This window comes from Schistocerca nitens, chromosome 7 (assembly GCF_023898315.1).
Source record: "Schistocerca nitens isolate TAMUIC-IGC-003100 chromosome 7, iqSchNite1.1, whole genome shotgun sequence".
Lineage (NCBI taxonomy): Eukaryota > Metazoa > Arthropoda > Insecta > Orthoptera > Acrididae > Schistocerca > Schistocerca nitens.
The window spans coordinates 237,812,785-237,819,737 of NC_064620.1; positions in this window are offsets into that span (position 1 = coordinate 237,812,785).

Here is a 6,953-nt window from a genome sequence, read left to right on the forward strand (position 1 = left end):
GCCTGCATTGCTGCGAAAGGTGGATATACACTGTACTAGTGCCGACATTGTGCATGCTCTGTTGCCTGTGTCTACGTGGCTGTGGTTCTGTCAGTGTGATCATGTGATGTATCTGACCCCAGGAATGTGTCAATAAAGTTTCCCCTTCCTGGGACAATGAATTCACGGTGTTCTTATTTCAATTTCCAGGAGTGTGTGTGTGTGTGTGTGTGTGTGTGTCTATATATATATATATATATATATATATATATATATATATATATATATATATATATTTTGAAGAGTGTCATACTCCTTTTTTTTGTGTTCATTGGCTTTGTTGTTATATTTCCCATATCTATAACAATTTCTGTGTTCATGTATATTCTTAATAGTATTTATGGGGTGAGATGAATAACCTCATTTAACCATGGTATTCCATAGCATTTCCCTGTTCATATTTTCAAAACCTTTCTCAAAATCAATAAAAGCAAGATAGGTTTTCCTACTGAACTCTCATCTCCTTTTGTAGCATAAAAATATGGTCAATAGTAGATTTTCCTTTTCTAAAACCTGACCGTTTGTCAGATATTAACTTTTTCATTTCATGATATTTTTAATTCGTAGGCTGGGTCCTGGAGGTTAGTGGAGTTTCTGTTGACACTGATGAGCTTCTAGATAGAAATAACCAACAGTTTTGATCGACCACTCTTTATTCATGTACAATAACCAGAAAAGAAAATAGATTGAGAAAAAACAAACACAGTCCAAAACAAGATCCAAAGCTCACCATATCCCAAGACAGAACACACTCCAGAGTTACTGGCAATTGATGGTCACCACAGAGGCTTCCTCCCCCCACCCTCCTTTCCCACGGGAGTGTGGAACACTGGAGAAAGGAAGTGGGTATTGGTGTTGTCAAACATGTTGTGGGCCAATCGATGGGTGTTGGCTGATCGTGCAAGATAGCATGATCACCCATGCCATGATTGGTCCAAGTGAAGGCACAAGTGGACTGTTTCTCAAAGAGCCAGGGAGCTCCAAGCAGGGTGGACTAGACAGGATAGTCCACCACCCAGTAAGGAGGACAGACCAGGCGTCCTGCACATGTGAACTGGACCGGCATGGGAGGTGACAGTTGGAGGACCAGTGTGAAGAGGAGGACGCATATCTTGAGTATCTCATTGGTGCCAAGTGTCACTGTTATCCAGCTGCATCCACCCCATCTGGGATGGGGACTGTGCACAGGATTGCTATATGTGAAGTGGGCGTGGCCTCTGATGAAACACAAAGGAAAAAGTGATCCATCTTTGAGCTATAAGGAAAGCTCATTGCACGGGCACCCAGAAGTGTCAATGGAAAAGCAAATCTGATCAATGATGGTCATAGGGGTGCTGTAGGAGAAGAGGGGAAAATATTGTAGCTTGAGAGAAGCTCTAGAACGCCATAGGGGAACAGCAGGCGACAGCACTTGCAACAATGGAATGTCATACACAATGTGTTTTTGAACCTGAGGTATCAGATCACTACATGCACAGTCTGAGTGAGGAAAGGGAGGAGGATCATCACATGCAACCACTGAGTGACTGATGGGCATAGACTCAACACATGCAAGATCTGACTGATGCACAGGCAGAGGGGTAGTATGTACTGGCTCAGGGTCATCGCACAATGGTGGGGAACTCGACTCGAGAGGTTGTGGTGGGACGGATTCCATGATCATCCAAGCTGGTTTAACCAACTGAAGTGAAACTGTCTGACTTCAACCATTGGTGAGGATGTCCACAGTATTAGCCATGTGTGCCAGTACCCAATGCAGATCAGAGTAAGGTACCTGTAGTACCAGTTTGACAGTGTCATCTCGTAACATAATAAACTCACATGAGTCCAAGCCGGAGTACAAGAAAACTGGGAGGCAATTATGTGGTCATGGGAGAGGCACATAAATGGCAACTACGTGTGACTGGACACACTCAACAAGAGTGGGGAGATCAGATAGGTCGACAGTTGCAGAATTGTCAATGAACTCACTGGGAGAACTATGTATAGCCATACAGGACCTCGGCAAGTGACGCCTGGAGGTCTGGATTACAAGCCATGCAGATTCCTAACATGACTCAGGGGATGACATTGAACCATCCACTGCCAAGGCACATTAGAGCTGCTTTCAGAGCCCTGTACCAATGCTTGATGAGCCCATTACTCTGAGGGTGGTATAGTGTAGTGCAAAATTTATCCACACCACAGAGCATGCAGAGTTTGTTAAATAACAGTGATTCAAACTGCCCACCCTGATTGGTGGTGATGGATGTAGGCACCTGAATCTAGCTATCCAGGAAGATACAAATGCTCGTGCTACAGAATCCGCTGTTATGTCCACAAGAGGGATCATTTCCATCCATCATGTAACACAATCGATGATTGACAAGATATATCTGAAACCATTAGACATGGGTAACAGCCTTACGAGGTTTAGGTGCACATGTCTGAAATTGCATCTAGGGGCATCAAATTTGCCTAGAGGAGGCTACATATGCCTGCTGACTTTGCTGTGCTGACATGGCATGCAGGCATAAGACCACAAATGGCAGTCATTTTTCACACCTGTCCACACAAGCATTCCATGATGAGCCATGTAATAGCCAGGGTGTGAAAGATTATGCAAAGCTGCAAAAATCTGGAGGTATAAAACATCCAGAATAATAGGCTGATCAATGCCTATAGAAATATCACACCATAACAGACTGAATGAGCCTGATAGGTTGCAAGGAAGTATCTGTAGCAAAGTGGAAGAGTTCTGATGTAGGTTCCTCAGTTTGATATCATTGTCCTGCAAGTGGGCCAGCTCTTCAAAATTTATAGTAGATGAAATAGAATTGACATGTGACAGATAATCAGCAACCACATTTTCTGAGCCAGGGATATGTCAGATGTCCATTGTGTATTGAGAGATGAGATCCACCTGCCGAAACCAGCATCAGGGATTGTGAATAGTGTCCGTGAGTGGGGTTGATCTGTGAAAATTGTTATGTTCCTTTCTTCAGTATCTGCATGGAAATATTTGACAGACTTGTAGATTGTGAGGCATGGAAATATTTGACAGACTTGTAGATTGTGAGAAGTTCTCTGTTAAAAGCCAACCACTTACGTTCACTGCAGATAGTTTTTTGGTAAAAAAAAAATTGGAGTGACTGAGTTGTGTCACCAATGTGTTGTTGAAGAACTGCACCTACTCCAAAATCACTTGTGTCCATCTGGAAAGCAGTGGGTAAGAGTGACAGCACATTCTAGAGCTGTTTTATATCCTCAAAAGCTTTTACCATATCGTAAGACCACTGAACCAGGTGATTACTGGAAGTTTTATTTCCCCAGCTAATGAGTCCTTAAGGGGACCTGGATAGCTGCCATCATCAGCAGGTTGCGTCTGTAAAAATCAATGGTTCTCAAAAACCAGCACAATTCACAAAAATTCAGGGGAAGTGACAGACTGTGAATGCAGTGTATATGATCTTGTGGAGGACATATACCCACACTGCAGACAGCGTACCCAAGAAAGGTAACAAATGTGCATCAAAGTTGTGATTTATCATGATTAATCTTAACTCTGTTACTCGGCATGGCCAAGTGTGGCTCATGTTCCTCATAAGAGGAGCAGAAAAGGAGAATGTCATCTAGGACAGAATAGCAGTAAAGAGACGTGAGTCAATGAAATATTACCAGGTCTGAGCTGCATTTTTGAGGTCTTGGTATGTAACAAAATTTGTAAAGGCCAAAGGGGGTGATCAAGGCTATTTTGGGTATGTCACTGAGTTCCATAGATATATGTAAATATGTCTTGTAACAGTCCAAAACACTGAGATATTTGCTAAGTCCTGAATATGTGGAATAGGATATTTGTCTGTTACAGTACACACACTAAGGTGACACCACTCACTGCAGAGGTGCACTGTCCCAACCATCTTGTGGACTAAGTGTGTGAGAGAAGACCAGTTACTATCCAATGGTCGAACAATGCCTGCCCGCAGAATTTCATCCATTGCAGTTTTGTCAAGACACATTTTGTGTGGAGGGAGGTGGTGTGCTTTATGACGCACTGGAGGGCCATCTGTTGTATCAATCTTATGTGTTGTCTCATTTGTAATAGCATTCATCTGACTTGACAAACATGACAGGGGGATGTCTTGAGCAGGAGTTGGTAGCACAAAAGGGTCACTAACCTGAGATGCCATCAGTGAGGGCTAAGGCAGGAGCGCTGGAGTTACAAGGAGCATGTTGTTTCTACTGGGATACAGTGGGATAGACCATTGGTGTATGAGGTGTCGCAAATCTGTAAGGGCCTCTTAGCCATCAAGATAATGCAATTCAGTTCTGCATTGTGAGCATGAAGATCATTTACTACAGAGTGTTTGGATTGGAGCTGAGCAACAGAAGTGGCATGGCAGTTTGACAGAAAAGAGCACTCAATGAGATCTGCATAAGTACTGTTGGAGGGCTGAGGTGGAGGGGGAGCTGAGGGAGGAGCTGAGAAAGCAGTGTGTGTACCTGAAGCACGGTATACTAAAGCAGATGACAGGAGGTCAGGCGACAGCCCAAAGTGACTCAGGAAACCAGTTCCCAGTACCAGGTCTTCAACGTCAACCCTTTGAAAGGACCACATAAATGGTTCACCAGGGATGAGTTTAATAGGTAACATGACCACAAAGTGTTGATTTATTAGCTGTTCAAAGGGAAAGTTTGGTCAGTTTTACATCCACTACAGTGAATGAGAATGGAACAATATTAATGTTGATTCCATCATAAATCTGAGATGCACAGATGGCCTCTTGGAGTGGAGGATCATACTGAATGCAATGACTGTAGGTGCCCTTTGTGATCTTTGCGAATCATGATTCCTACTGTGGCCAGCATGAAGTGTTTGGGAACATGTTGACTGGTTGGCAGTTGCAGGAACCATCCCCAAAAGTTGTGTGGAACCAGAAAAGTGGATATACTTGGTGTGGGACTGTGCATGAGTCAGCCAGGATCACTACTCCTCCAACAGCAGTGGGCGAGGGAAGCAGAGGGGAGGGCCCGTGCTGGCTCAGCTACAGTCAGTGAACTCCGGCGAGAATCAGCTGATGGTTCACATTGCTGGCCACTAGGTGCCTGTAGTTCATTATGATGTTCAAGGTGAGCCTGTGCCTGATCTCTACCACCCAACAGAGGAAGTATAGGTGCTGGTGTACCAACCTTAGTAGCAGATGCTGCAATGTGCGACAGAAGTAGGCAGCAGTATCAAATAGCAGTGTATGCCTGGTCAGCCAATGGCAGTTTATTCTCATGTGCTGATGAGGTATGAGGGAGCAGTTGTAGTTGTAATTCCTGCAGAGTTTACCTAACCACAATGCCCAGATTGCTAAGTCCAGCATGACCTCCACTGTGACCTGAACTCGGAGACGTCGCTATAGCTGGCAAGGGGTTCTGTCATCTAAACTTTTGTCATAAATGATGCTGTAGACTGCATCCACTGGCATACATGAAAGACATTCCATGAGGAGCATATGAGCAGAAGCGTATTTATTATGCTCAGATGGGTTTTATAAGTAACTAATAAATAGGGGTGTTCGAGAGATTGGTTCACCAAACAAACAAAACAATTGTAGTCATCTACAATTCTGTGTATGTCCAACAAGTTGTCCACCAAGGTAAACCATGTCATGGGGTTGTCCAGTTGTAATGGTGGCAGCTTCAGAAAATGGCATGGACGCAGAGTTTGCTGCAAAGTCAGTAGAGTGTGGACTGTATGAGGGTTTGGAGAAATAGCATCCACTGGCATCAACTGTGCAATGGTGACAGGAGCAATGTTTTGATGAAAGTCTGGTAGTTTTGGTGGTGCAATATGACATACAGCACTCATACATTGTGTGAAGAAGGAGCCTGTATGGCCACATGACAAACACATCGTGGATGGCGCAGTAGCATTATGAAGCAAGACAGGTGAAACGAAAGCAGTGGTGCTGAAGTGTACTGCCATTGATCCATCATCCATGATCTGTGTGCAAGGGGACAGCACATGAGTCCAAGTGAAACCTGACATGGAGGCATCAATGACTGATGCAGATGAATTCCTGAAGGAAGGCACAAAATCGCAATTGAGTGCCAAGTGGTGGGGCAGAACCATGACTGGTGCATTGTCTGGAGTATGCACAGAGTGATAGGTCATGTAGATGCACTGGTATCCCAGTGCAGTTGACTCAAGTTTCTCATTTGTGGGTGCAGAAGTGGGCATATTAAATGCCATAGCATGATTGGTGCGAAAGTTGGCATCAAATGTGTGGAACACTTGTAACGGTTGGCTACACTGGGGAGGGGTAGCAGTGCATGTGGGCCCTAAAACTGTACAGTTGCATGGTCTGTATGGAGTGAGGTAGAAACTCCAGAGAGAGAAATCCAGAATCTTGTGCAGTAGGAACTTCCTGGTGAACATAAAATCTAGCAGCAGGCAACAGTGCAGGTGTGTGCTGCACCTGATGTGGCATGACAAAGTCATCTGTTCCAGCAGAGTAAACACTGGAGAGCTGAACATTCTTATTGTTTTGTAATAGCCATGGGAGAACATTGCGCTTCACAATTGAAAGTCAGTTCTGTACAAGTAACATCCTGCACTGTCAGGAAGGTTGCAGGTTGAGTCACTTTTTGAGCTGGTGCTAACCAATAATAACTGATTGTCAAACTGAAATATATTCATACAACTCAGGGTCACCAATGTGGAATTTCTATCAATGCTGATGAGTTGCCAAATAGAAATAACCAAAAGTTATGATCAAATACTCTTTATGCATGCACAATAACCACAAAATAAGACACATCGAGTAACAACTAACACAATCCAAAATGAGATCCAAAGCTCACCAAACCCAAGACAGAATACTGACCGCTCCAGAGTCACTGTCAATCAATGCTTGCCACTGGCTTGGATCTCAATACTTGGTACA